The sequence below is a fragment of the Hemitrygon akajei genome, chromosome 23, assembly GCF_048418815.1.
Source record: "Hemitrygon akajei chromosome 23, sHemAka1.3, whole genome shotgun sequence".
Classification (NCBI taxonomy): domain Eukaryota; kingdom Metazoa; phylum Chordata; class Chondrichthyes; order Myliobatiformes; family Dasyatidae; genus Hemitrygon; species Hemitrygon akajei.
The window spans coordinates 55,095,370-55,109,689 of NC_133146.1; positions in this window are offsets into that span (position 1 = coordinate 55,095,370).

The following is a 14,320-nucleotide window of genomic DNA, read 5'->3' on the forward strand; positions in this document are numbered from 1 at the left end:
CTGTCAATATAAACAGTTTGAAGTTGGTGCACAAAGCAAATGTTAACCAATTGACAAAGTAATTTTTACGAAGTGAAATATAGCCTTCTCCTTTCTCGATGCAGGCTTAAATCCAAGAATTCTCCAGGTGGAGTTAAATGGATGTCTGGCAGAATGACCAAGGACTCTGCCCAGATTAGATATAATGGAAAGATATAATCAAAGAATTAAAATTAAATGGAATTATGAAGTTCACCCTGTGGTGTTTTAGGGGGGATCTGAGACAAAAGATTATGCCTGTGGTTTTTGTCTCAAGTTCTAGGACCGCTGAGTATTGCATCATGTGGAAAGGCAGCTGGAGTAAATGAAGGCAAATGTGGTCCCAACATGTGACTACCCAAGAGATGGTAAAGTTAAAGATGTTCCCACTTTAATCTATGTCAACGGCTTTCAGAAAAGCAATCTTTATAAAATTATATACACAAGAGATTCTGCAGATGCTGGAAATCAACACACTTAAAATGCTGGAGGAACTCGGCAGCTCAGGCAGCATTTATGGAGAGGAACGAAGATGCTGACCTTCTGAGCCGAAATCCTTCTCTCAGGAAAATTATTTGATTTATTCTTTATCTTTTTCTTTCTCTTTCATTTCTACTTTTTTTTTGCTCTTCCTCTCATTTGCTTTTTGCTCCCTTTTTTCCTGGTTTGTTTATTTTTTTTTTACTTTCCTTGGTGTACTCTTTCACTGTCTTTTCATCCTTCACTTCTTTGCTTTCTTACTAAACTTGCAGCTTGCTCGTTTTTACTCTGTTCCCATTTAGTTTGCTCTTTCTTTTTATGTTCCTTTCATTCGTTCTTGCTATATCCTCCCAAAATGCATATACCAATTTTGAAAATATATTTTTATATTTTATATCGTCCTGCATTATAAAGTAAGGTTGTTTGGTCCATCAGGTCAATGCTGGTTTTCAGAACAATCCCATCAATCCCATTTCTCCAATGTTTTCCTTCCAATCAACCAATTCTCCAATCAGTTAGTTTCTCCTGACTCCCACCTGATCATGGAACAATTTACCAATGAACCAAGTAACCCCACATACAATGTAATAATTAGAATGCTACAAGCAATGTGATGTGAGTCAATGCACTTCTGGTTCTGCATGAATATCAAGTTGATCAAATTCCACAAACCAAATTTGGAGGGTGTTTTTCATGAACAGTTCTGACCATTGAAAGGAATCTCTTAAGTTGGGTATGATAATGCTAGCAGTGTTTCAGCTGGAACCAATCAGCTGATGGATTTTGAGTTCAAGTCCTTGCAATGCTCAGGAGTAGTCTTTTGGATGGGAGGCTAAACTGAAGCCCCGTTTTCTCTTTCAGGTGGACGTGATTAAGAAATACTCTGAAGGAAGGAAGCGGAGTTATTGAAGGCAACTCACAAGCAATGCCAGAGAAACAGATTGTTTGCTCACATTACTGTTTGTGGGAGCATTCCTTGCTGAAGTTGGCTGTGTGTTTCTGACTCTACAAATAATTACTCTTCAAAACTGTTTCATTGGCTTCAAAGTACTTTGCTTGATTATGATAGATATTTGAAAGATGGTACGTAAGTAGAACTCCTTCAATCTTTACAAACATTGGAAACAATAGAAAGATAACTACCTGAAATATGATCTTGGTTTTGAAGGATACAATCAGAATCAGAATAAAATCAGGTTTAATATCAGCAGCATATGTCGTGAAATTTGTTAACTTAATGGCAGCGGTACAATGAAGTACATAACAAAATAGAAAAAAGGTAAATCAATCACAGTAAGTATATATATATGTATATTAAAAAGTCCAGTAAAAATAGTGCAAAACCAGGAATAATAAAAAAGTGAGGTAGTGTCCATGGGTTCAATGACCATTCAGAAATCAGATGGCAGAGGGGAAGAAGCTGTTCCTGAATCATTGAGTGTGTGCCTTCAGGCTTCTGTACTTCCCTCCTGATGGTAACATTGAGAAGAGGGCATGTCCTGGGTGATGGGTTCCTTAATAATGGATACCACCTTTCTGAGGCACTGCTTCTTGAAGATGAAGGGAATCTTATCTGTTATCTGGAGTACAGAAACAAGTTTATTTAGTAAAGTGAAAACCAAAAATAAGCTGAACTAGTGAAGATGATGCTCTTTATGTTGGGATACCCACCTCTGAGGGATTTTAGTCCACAACTCTTATGAATCAGTCATCTTTTGTATTTTCATCCATTGACCTTTTAATTTAGACTTGCTACAAAAAAAAAGCTCAGGAACACATATCTTCCACTAATGTACCATAATATTCAATGTTGTCATGAGTCAAACCAATGATGTTGGGCAATAGTTCAATGTCAGGGTCTGGACTTCCTTCTTGACTTCTCCCTTCCATTTTGTTCTTCATTGGGATATTGGAGTCCGTGGGAGTGGGGACTCGCAATAGAATTCCCGTCTCCAATCAACTGCAATTCAACTGCTTTATACGTAGTTATAACTCCGTCAATCTTTATGAGCATTGGAGATTATAGAAAGATAAATATCTAAAAATGATCTTGATCTTGAATTTGCATAATCTCTCTGTGACCGTGTGGATTTCCATAATTGTTCAGTTTTCTCCCACTTTTCAAGGTTAATTAGTTACTAATACAAGTGGGTGTTGGGGGAATCAGAGAGAGAGCAGATCCACTTTTAACAATGTGGTTTAAGCATGGAGGAAAGATTCTTTCTGATGTTACATTCTCCTTCCTTTTGAGTACAAGTGTCTGTTTTACAAGTATGGAAGTGGTTCTGTTGACTGATTTTGCACAGGTAGGAAGTGCCATTGAATATTGTCAGATGTGTGGAAAAAACACCAGGTAAGGGAGCTCAACTGAGAGCATCACATGGAGTTGCAAGCAGAGGGTGCAGTGAGATATCTGAATGAGAACGTATAAGTTCCTTGAGATGGGGTTTCAAAACAAAGACCAAACATAACATAGGATGGTTGTATTAATGTGAAGACAACCCATAGGAGGATATACTGTCGGTTGAATTCTTAATTTAATTTATTTCTACCCTGTGACCAGTAGCTAAATACAATATCTCTGCCACTAACTTACCCAAGCACCTGTGTCTGTTTGAAAGTTAACCAGATCACCTGGAATTAATCTGAAGTAGAGAGTACAACACCACTGTTTTTCAACTATTCCATGAGGTAAATAGAATACTACCGGTATGTTCCTGTTGAAAGGGTTCAGACAGGTGAAGAAGATCTGACTTTGGAAAGTATGAGATGCAGATTCACTAAAATGTTTCCAAGGACTAAATGAGAAGAAAATACAAAATCATGTTAGTCGTGTCTGAAATATTGTAGATTAAAAAGAAATTCAATTTCAAGTTTTTGAAGTTGATTTATTTCAAGGCTCAAGGATCAACTTTATTTGCCGTACACATTTATATGTATTAGGAATTTGCTGTGGCGTTCTGGCATGACGTGCGACAGGGACAACATTGAACAAGTACAAGAATAAAGAATTATATAAAAATAAACTTAGAGGTTAAAGTATGGATATGGAATAAAATGTGCATAAATACACAAATTCCAACACGCATTTACAATGTAAGCAACATTATAAATTGTGGTTTAAAATGTTTACAGTGATTGAGGTAATAGATAAAGGGGGTGGGGCTACCTAGAATGGTTGATCAGATTAACTGCCTAAGGGAAGCAAATTTTTAAGATACAGTCGGCCCTCCTTATCCATGGGTTCCACATGCACGGATTCAACCGACTGCGGATCGGGAAAACACGGAAGTTCCCTCTCCAGCACTCATTGTTTGAGCATTGTTTGCCTCGCGTCTTGTGTACAGACTTTTTTTCTTGTCATTATTCTCTAAGCAACAAAGTATAACAACTATTTAGATAGCATTTGCATTGTATTAGGTATTATAAGTAATCTAGAGATGATTTAAAGTATACGGGAAGGTATGTGTAGGTTATATGCAAATACTACGCTATTCTATATAAGGGACTTGAGCATCTATGTTTTTTTGTATCCGCAGGGGGTCCTGGAACCAATTCTCTGCAGATAGGGAGGGCCGACTGTAATGTGAAGTTTTGCTTTAATACCCTATAGAGCTCATCAGGTCAGGCAACAGTTATGGAGATGAATAAAGTCAATGTTTCAGACCGAGACCCTTCCTCTGAACACTTCCTTAGGACATCCACAATTATGCTATTTTCAGAACTATAGCTCTTCGTCTAATCTACCATAATATTCAATATTGTCATGAGCCAAGCAAATAATGTTGGGCAATAGTTCAATGTCAGGGTCTGGACTTTCTTCTTGTCTTCTTCCTGTCATCTTTTCTTCATTGGGATGTTGGAGACTGTGGGAATTCCTGTCTCCAATCAGATGCAGTTGACAAATGCATCCCACACCTATCTCACAAACACTCGTTCATGTGTATGGGTATTCATAATTGGAATACTTGTAGCCTAGGCTAGACCTGTATAATGATAACCCTGCTATAGGAAAGCATATCCACTACAAGACGGCCTAATATGACTCCATTGAAATTAGGTGTAAGAGGGATTCTGCAATCCAAACCTGACAATATTAATAGGGGAGAACTGGTGTGCTCTACCAACCAGAAACAGCATGGCTGAAACTGACATGTAACAGTAAAATCATGACAGCCAATATTAGAACACTATTACCTACATTCCTAAAAAGATATTTGAGGATTTTATAAGAATCAACTTCAATAGTCTCTTGCTCCACTTTGGGAGAAAGACTAAGCGACCAGTATTCTGATACACCGCAACCCCCCGCCCCCCCCCCCTCACACACACCTCCCCCCCCTAAGAGTTTTGCACAGTATTGTATTTGTCAATGTGGAGCAGAGAGTGAGTTTGTAATTCTGGCAGAAGCAAAAGATGTTGGGAATTTTGAGGATGGAGCGCCGCGGGAGGGGTGTGGGAGTGGTGGCAGAGGAGTGCCAGGTTTGGGGATTGGCGTGGTGGCAGGCACATCTAACCCTGAGACACCAGGCAAGGTCATTTGATTCCAAACAATTGCCTTATTGATCATTACAGAATGACTCTCTGGTGCTGACTCTCCCTCTACTCTCCATTCCTCTTTTCCCAACCATGATTCCCCTCTCTTTGCCCCCTTCCCACTCTCAGTCCACAATGGAAACCCATATCAGAATCAGGTTTATCATCACTCACATATGTCATGAAATTTGTTTCTTTTTGTGGCAGCAGTACAATGCAATACATAAAATTACTACAATATTGTGTAAAAGTCTTAGACACCCTAGTTACATAGATGCAGCTAAGACTTTGCATAGTCTGCATTTAATTGATATTTAAACATTGCTATCACTATAATTGTTTTCTCTTTTATTAATTTTCAGTTTTCAGGCTATGGTGATGAATATAATAAATGCTTTTAAGGGATATATTTTTCCATTATTTCAGAACTTTTCACTCTCCTTTCCTGAAGACTGAATTTTTAAAACCATACATCCCAAAATCTCTTGAGCCTGTCAGGGTTCGGGTCAACTATAACTCTGACACAGACCTGCTGTGTGTGAGTCATGCAGAAACTTAGCACAGTGAGTTTTGACCATCTGAGCTTTTTCCAAACGATTCTTTTCAGCTTGATAGCTACCATCAGTGGGCATATCTGACCCCCTCCCCCCCACTTTGCTTGGTTGCTACATAGAAAACCATTTGTGATTCCCTTGGTTCTGCCAGGTTAGTTTGAAAGATAAATATTTGCAGTCCAAACTGAGTGTTTCCAATTCATGACAGCATATCAGGTGAAGTATCAAGGCCATAAATGAATTAACTATGTTATAGACAAAAATACACAGTATTGAATGTAAGTCACCCAATAATGGATCAGCTAGTAGCAGGTTTGTGCGTGTTCCATGTTAAAATATCAGTGATAAATGTAATAACAACACAATACAAAAGTGCATGAGATCCAGTTTTTCTCCTAATTCTTCCATGCATACGCATATACAGACCCTAAAACAGTACAGGACAGGAACAGACACTTCTATCTATGGCTCTCATAACTTTGTCAGCTTCTATTTTGTAAACCGTCTCTCCTCAGCCTCTGCCACTCTAGAGAAAACAACTCTAGCTTGTCCAGCCTCTCCTTATAGCACAAGCCATCTAAATCCATGCAGCTTTCTGTTGAACATTTTCTTAACCATCTCCAAAGACTCACCATCCTTCCTATAATGGGATGGCCAGAACTAAATGCAATACTCTAGATGTGGCCTAACTAGAGTTTCATAAAGCTGCAACGTAACTTCCTAGCTCCTGAACTGAATACCTTGATTAATAAAGAAAAGCATGCAGTACTCTTTCTTTGTCAAGACCTTAAACACATGAAAGAACATGGGCAGTCAGTAACCACTAGAGGCGTGCATCAAACCATTGGACACCATCCATGCATGGGAACTGCATACAACAGGGGTCACTTATGCTCTTGTGAGATCTGCTTCAGAACCACTTAAGTGAGACCTTGCCTGGGTAGATCTATGGGACCATACAACTCAATGCAGAACCCATCCTTCCCAATGGTTTCCTATTACCTTCCCCAGCTCCCAATGCTTGGCTGATTTCCCCATCCAAATCAAAACTCAGTGATGGCATCTGATCTGCAGGCCCAAAACTCCCTACACCTAACTGTGCCACCCAGCTATTCCTCAGCAGCTGGCGAGCTGTTTCAGCTCCCTCCCATACCAATAATCAGATGCCAAATCTCCGGAAACTTCCAACGAAATGTAGCCACTGTCATGCCTTCTTTGAAATTGTATCAATATGTTGGGCCCAGGAAAGGCCCTCAGAGATGTTGACACCCAGCAACTTAAAACTTCTCATCCTTTCCACTTCTGATCCCTTGATGTGTGTGTGTGTGTGTGTGTGTGTGTGTGTGTGTGTGTGTGTGTGTGTGTGTGTGTGTGTGTGTGTGTGTGTGTGTGTGTGTGTGTGTGTGTGTGTGTGTGTGTGTGTGTGTGTGTGTGTGTGATCAACTTACCCTTCCTGAAGTCCATAATCAGTTCCTTGGTCTTACTGGCATTGAGTGTAAGGTTGGTGTTGTGACACCACTCAATCAGCTATTTACCTCACTCTTGAATACCTCAATGTCACCATCTGAAATTCTGCCAAAGTTGTGTTGTTGGCAAATTTAAAGATGGTGTTAGCAGTGGGCTAAGCACGTATTCTTGAGGTGCATCAGTGTTGAGTTCTCTCGGTGAGAAAGTCAAGGATGCAGTCACAGAGGGAGGAACAAGGGCTGAGGTTTTGGATTTTGTTGATTAGAACTGAGGGTACAATTGAATTGAAAGCTGAGATTTAGTCAATAAACAGCAGCCTTACGTAGGTATTACTATTGTCCAGGTGTTTCGAGGCTGAGTGGAAAGCCAGTGAGATTGCATCTGCTGCAGACCTATTATGGAGATAGACAAATTGCAGCAGATCCAGGTCCTTGCTTGAACAATTTCTGGCTATGACCAAACTCTCAAAGAACCTCATCACAGTAGATGTGAGTGCCACTGGGCGATAGTCATTGGGCACTGGTATGATTGTTGCCCTTTTGGAGCAGGTGGCAGCCTCTGGCTGCAGTATTGAGAGACTGAAGATGTCCTTGGCCACTCCAGCCAGTTGGTTGGCACAGGTTTTCAGAACGGTACCAGGTCCACCATCAGGGTCTGACGCCTTGCGAGGGTGCACTCTTTCGAAAGACATTCTGACGTCGGTCTCCGAGACAGAGATCAGCAGAAGCTGTAGGGATTTGAACAGGTGTAGTTTATGCTCCCTTTCAAGGCATGCGTTAAAGGCATTTTCACAGCCATTAATAATGTTAGGTTTCACTTTGACGGCCTGTAAGCCCTGTGAGAGCTGACGTGCATCCAATTCCATCCCAAGCTCAATTGGAATTGTTTTCCTGTCTTTAAAGTAGCCTTCCATAGGCTGTACCTGTACTTTTTGTATAGTTCTGGTATTCACCAATACCAGTCTCCTGAGCCAACCAATTCTCCAATCCCTGACCACCACCCCCCACCTAAACAGCCTGACGTTCCTCTCTATGTCCCCTTTTGAACAATGTCATATGACCCTCCACATAATCATCATCCCTCCTCCACAAACCCACCCCTTCCACATCCCTATATTCACTTTCTCCTGTGTCTGTTTCCACAACTCCATGCATCCCACTCCCAAGGATTGGAAGATTATTTTTGAATGGAAAGCAGGCAGAGGAAAAATAAAACCCTCTGAGAGTGCAGCCCTTGCAAAATGCAGAGTATCTGGGCCTCTCACAAGATAAAGTGTTCCAGTCATGTGACTTCTGTTCATTCACTCAGTGTGCACCGATAGTTCAGCCTCCCTCAACAATCAATTCCCTGATATTAAAGTTTTAGGAATTGGGCTGAAGTTCAGTTTTGACTTTAACCGAGTTTAACATGATCAGTAAATTCATCTTTGTCCATTTTTTATTATCACCAGATTCCATTTCACTTCCAGTCCCGAGCCTTTCAACAGAATATTTCCTCTAGTAGGGGAGTATTGGACAAGAAGCACAGCCTCAGAATAAAAGGACACCCCATCAGAACAGAGATGAGAAGGGATTTTTTAGTGGTGGATCTGTGGAATCCATTGCCACAGACTGCTGTGGAGGCCAATGATAGGCTCTTGATTAGTAAGGGGGTGAAATACTATGAGGAGAAGGCGGGAGAATGGGGTTGAGCAGGATAATAAATCAGCCATGATGGAGTGGCGGAGTAAGCTCGATGGGGCAAATGGCCTAATTCTACTCCTGTGTCTTATGGTTTTGTGAGCATGATATTCCTACTTCTACCTGCTGAACTTTGCACTTACGTTTTTATGGAGAAGTTTTACCAAACTGCTGATCAAGAACCAGCAAGAGGATAGGGTGGGGTAGGGAGGGGTGGGGGTGGGGGGGCTGCTAATGGTGGTTGTTCCTCAGCCTTCTTGCTCTCTTTGTTAAATCTGAGTGACACTCTCAACCAGATACTTCAGCTTTATTGAATAAAGTCTAAATGAAGGCATTTATTGGCAGCCCATAAAATGTTAATTTATACCAAAAGTTTTTTTTTGGTTTCATTACTTTAACTATCATCTCCTTATTATTTTCATTAGAGTGCCAGAGATCATCTCTTGACAGGTACATCAGCAACACATTGTTACAGATGGTCAAAATCTCCAGATATTACAGCATTATTACCAGTACTTTACAGAGAAAGGCCTGCAAATCAAACTTTCTAATCCATTAAGTACACTGGTAACCTTTTTAGCCACAAAATGTACACATGATTTCTATCAAATGCATTTTCACAAGTGAAGTTCTGCATTTTTTCCAATAATAAATGATGCCAAATATAGAAGGCAAAATGAACCAAACTGTTGACTGCCACCTTATTTTTAATCCTATTCCATTGATAATTCTTCTTATTAAAAATGATTTTTTTCTTCACTTCCCCTATGTTTGGCAGGCTTGCCTGTTCCCTATCAAAATTCATCATCAAAGCTGTGGAAAACTTCTGAACTGTATCTCACAAAGCAATATTGATGTGGTTTCATCAGTCCTTTTCCAACTGATCTGAAGATATTTTAACAGGTACATAAATAAAATGTGGTGGATGAGCTCCGGGTATCAGTTTTAATCAATCCTAATAAGATATCTGAGGTTGTAGGGAAGGTACAGGGACACAGACAGAGGAAGGTAATCCAGATATTAATTTTTGATAGTAGTTGAACACAGTCAATATAACAATAAGGAGTTATTACAGTGAATAAAAACATTCTGTCAGAAAATAAATCTTCCATATAGGTTTCTTAGTTTAGTGGCTGCCCGTAAGGAGACGGATCTCAAGGCTGTATCAAGCGTACATACTTCGATAATATATGTACTTTGAACTTTAAAATAATATAGCTTTTGTTTAGTTCTATGAAAACAAGAAACTTGATACTGAGTACTGAAGAAGCGTCTTGGTCTGATATTTTGACTGATCAGTAAGAGGGTGAAATTCATTTCCATAGACGCTGCCTGACCTGCTTTGTTCCTCCAGCATTTTGTGTCTGCTGCTTTGGATTTCCAGCATCTGCAGCATTTCTCCTGTTTGTCGTTTTCATACTTCTGCTATTTTCACTTATTTTCTCTGCAATTATTCTGCATTGCCAATAATTACCAGCAGGTAAATAAAATATAGACTCACTCCGATGTAAGGGCATGAATCTGAAATGTTTACTCTGCTTCTATCTCCGCATTTGCTACCAGACCTTTTCCGATTCTAATTGAGATTTCCAGCACCTGCAGTCTTCGCCTTTCATTCATGAGTTTGTCATCTTTTAGCTGATTTTCATGATAGATTCATAGTTGCCTGTTTTTCCTTTAAGCCAGATGATACATTATAAACAGGAGGCAGGGATAGGCCACATGAATCCTCGAACTTATTCAGCCATTCATTCAGGTTATGACTGATCCTGAAAGTTAAATCCACCTTCCCACCTGATCCTCATGTCTTCCACTGCTCTCAGTGTCCACTCTCTCGCTCATCAGCAGCCATGAGTGTATGTACTCTAAAGGCTCACGGTGATAGCCACAGCACCCCAAAGGTAGTGTTGGTCAACAGTTTGTTTCAAAGGTTTCAAACGTACATTTAATGTCAGAGAAGCGTATGCAATATATATCCTGGAATGCTTTTTCTTCGCAAACATCCACGAAAACAGAGGACTGCCCCCAAAGAATGAGTGACAGTTAAATGTTAGAACCCCAAAGACACCCCCCCCAGCTCCCCCGTCCTGTAAGCGGCAGCAAAGCAACGATCCCGCCTCCCCCACCAGCAAAAAAAAGCATCAGCACCCACCACCGAGCACTCAAGAGCGCAGCAAAGCAACAGCAAAGATACAGACTTGTGGTACCCCAAAGACTACTTATTCACCCGGTATTCAACATACCACAGGCTCTCTCTCTCTCCATAATAAGGGAGAAAGAGGAGTCTCTGTTTCACAGCGAGAGGGGAAACATAACAAACAACTCGCTGGTTTATGATGTTAAAAGTCCGTTGCATCACTTTCTCCGAGCTCTGTGCCCAAAGATCTCAGGTCTCTGGCCACACAGCCAGAGATCTTCCAACTCCCACGACACGCTGATCTCCTGCTGGGACACCAACCTTCAATCCGCCCGTCTCCAGAGCCATGAGATCTCCGACCTCTGAAGGCGAGCTAAGCTCTTAGACTGCATCCTTGGCATGTCGAATAATGGCCAATCATGAAATCTTGAGAGCGGGTCCCATTCCCGCAAAGAACCGAAGTCAGTGTGTAACACCAGGACAGGGCCTTCAAAAGAACCCTGAAAGGGAAAAATAGAAATACTTAAGATGGATATAGAGCTGTTTCTGAAGATGCAAGCAAAGGAGTTGCCATTTAGCGCTGTCATAACTAAGTTCCACTCTCTACAGTTTGTAGCCTGCTGCACAAAGACACTGTTAGGGGGCCACAGTAGACTACCTTCCTTAAAGTCACCATTGGTTTGTGAGTGATTATGATGCTGTGAGGTTTGAGCTCTTAAGCTGTCTTTTCTGAGGTATTCTTGATGTAGGTGGTGGAGTGCGTTGTGCGTTTCAATGCCGGTTGAGTAAGATCTGCATGATGTTAAGGGAGCTTGGCTCAAGAACCAAGGTACCCGTAAGGGCAACTGACAAAAGCATTGTGGTGTACAAAATCACCTGAGGAGACTGCGACAAGAACTATCTCAGCTGATTTATGGGAACACAAACTGGTGGTACAGAGACATGATCCTCTGTTGTTGATCTTGGAACATGAAGACTGAGAAGGACACCACTTTAACTGGGAACTGTGGAGGTTCTGGTGCAAGCAAATACAAAGCAGGCACGAGAAATTTAGAAGCATGGTTCACTTCTGATAACTCTGTTAACAAATATAACAAAATAGAAGCCATCTACAAACCCCTAAGAGCCAAAGAAACGTGAGTCAATAGAATTCTACTTATTCACCCGGTATTCAACATACCAACATATCTTTGGGGTACCGCAAGTCTGCTGAAGGGGTAGCCAATCAGGACCAGGCCAAACAAATAGTGGCCTATATAAGCAGAAGCACTCCCAGAGAGAGACACCAACAACTGTGCACTGAGGATGTCACCTCGACTGGTGGGATGAAACGTCTGCAAGATAATTGTCAAGCTCAGCAAACACCTCAACCCAAGCTACCAATATCCACCACCATCCTAAGGTTAATTGGTCTTTTTAAATTGCCCCATGGTTTTGTCAGAGCTTGTGCGATGGCTCAAGGGACCCAAAGGGCCTATTCCATGCAGTACTGCTAAACAAATAAATAAAATAACACCTTGGCCTTAAACAGTCAACCCATTATTCCACCATTATAATCCCTGCGGTGTATAATTAAATGGATCCTATGTCCTGTGAAGTTCTGGTTGTAATTACTATTCTGTGATACAGGAGCTCAAAACAAAACTGTTAACATTATTCCAAGGAACTCAGTGTTCTTCATGTTTGTAATATGTATATACATTTTGATTGTGTGACTACATCTTCTGACTGCATTTACACATTCCTAAACAAAAAATGCTAACTTGTTGAAGAAAATATATAAACATATTTCACAATGATACACAGACCCTTACAGATTCAGTCTGAATATCTTCCTTGGTTGGCTTGACCTCTTCAACTGTTTGCACTCATTTCTGACTTTGTACTTTTTCCTGGAATAACTTGCAACCTCCTGATTCATTCACTCCCATTCTGTGCCTCTTGACCAAAAGCTGATTCCATTTCAATGTCAGAGCAAGCTCATCATCGTACATTGGTGTCCACAGGTACGTCTTTGCCGTGGCCGCTTGTTCTGTAGGTATACCTCGGACATAGAACCATAGAACATTACAGCACAGAAACAGGCCTTTTTCTGTGCCAAACCAGTTTTCTGCCTAGTCCCTCTGACCTGCTCCTGGACCATATCCCTCCATACACCTTTCATCCATGTACCTGCCCAAGTTTTTCTTTAAATGTTAAAAGTGAGCCCGCATTTACCACTTCATCTGGCAGCTCATTCCACACCCCCACCACTCTCTGTGTGAAGAAACACCCCCCCCCCCAATGTTCCCTTTAAACTTTTCCCTCTTCACCTTAACCCATGTCCTCTGGTTTTTTTCTCCCCTAGCCTCAGTGGAAAAGGCCTGCTTGCATTCACTCTATCTATACCCATCATAATTTTATATACCTCTATCAAATCTCCCTTCATTCTTCTACGCTCCAGGGAATAAAGTCCTAACCTATTCAACCTTTCTCTGTAACTCATAATTTCTAATATCAATGAAGTACCTGGTTGAATCACAGATTTGAGGATATTCCTCCATCTCCTACTTGTTCACTAACCCTGTGACCCTAACTCCTTCACTCTGTTGAAATCACTTTCTTCTTCCTCAAGGCACAGCCTCTACTTCAGTTTTTACCTTTCTCTTCTCCCCTTTAAGTTAGACAATTGTGCGTTTTGAGCCATGTTATATGACCTGGGTGATTGTGGTCTTTCTATGACCATGATTATTCTTGGTAATTTTTTTTACAGAAGTTATTTGCCATTGCCTTCTTCTGGGCAGTATCTTTACAAGATGGGTGACCCCAGCCATTTCTATACTCTTCAGAGATTGTCTGTCTGCCCCCAATGGTCACATAACCAGGGCTTGTGATATGCACCAGCTGCTCCCATGGCTTCATGTGACCCTGCTCAAGGGGCTAAGCATGTACCTCACTTTGCTCAAGGGTGACCTGCAGGCTAGCAGAGGGAAGGAACACCGCACATGTCCTTTGGTAGAGACATATCTCCACCCCTCCACTTGAAAAAGTTTAAAGTTAGTCAATACCAAACCCAATAGCATACAAGTTATTAACAATAAAAGCAACTGTGGAGCAATTGCTAGCTAATTGACAAGTCATTAAATTTGAGTTCTTTTTGAATATCTTCTTCTTCAAGACTTTAACATGCAGTCAGGACACTCAGCTGATCCATTGGAAGCAGGATGATATGAAAGTATCAATAAATACCTGCTAATACTTTGCAAAGGGAACTGTGATTCATTATGGGACTCAGATTCTGTGGGCTCCTGAATGGCATCTTCCACTGGACAATTGTATACAACTACTTGTGTTACTGACCTCAATCCATTTTGCACATACAGTACTGTGCTGAAGTCATATATATAGCTGAATTGCTAAAACTGTTGCACAGTACTGTGTGTGTCAACATGGAGGGGACAGCGAGTTTG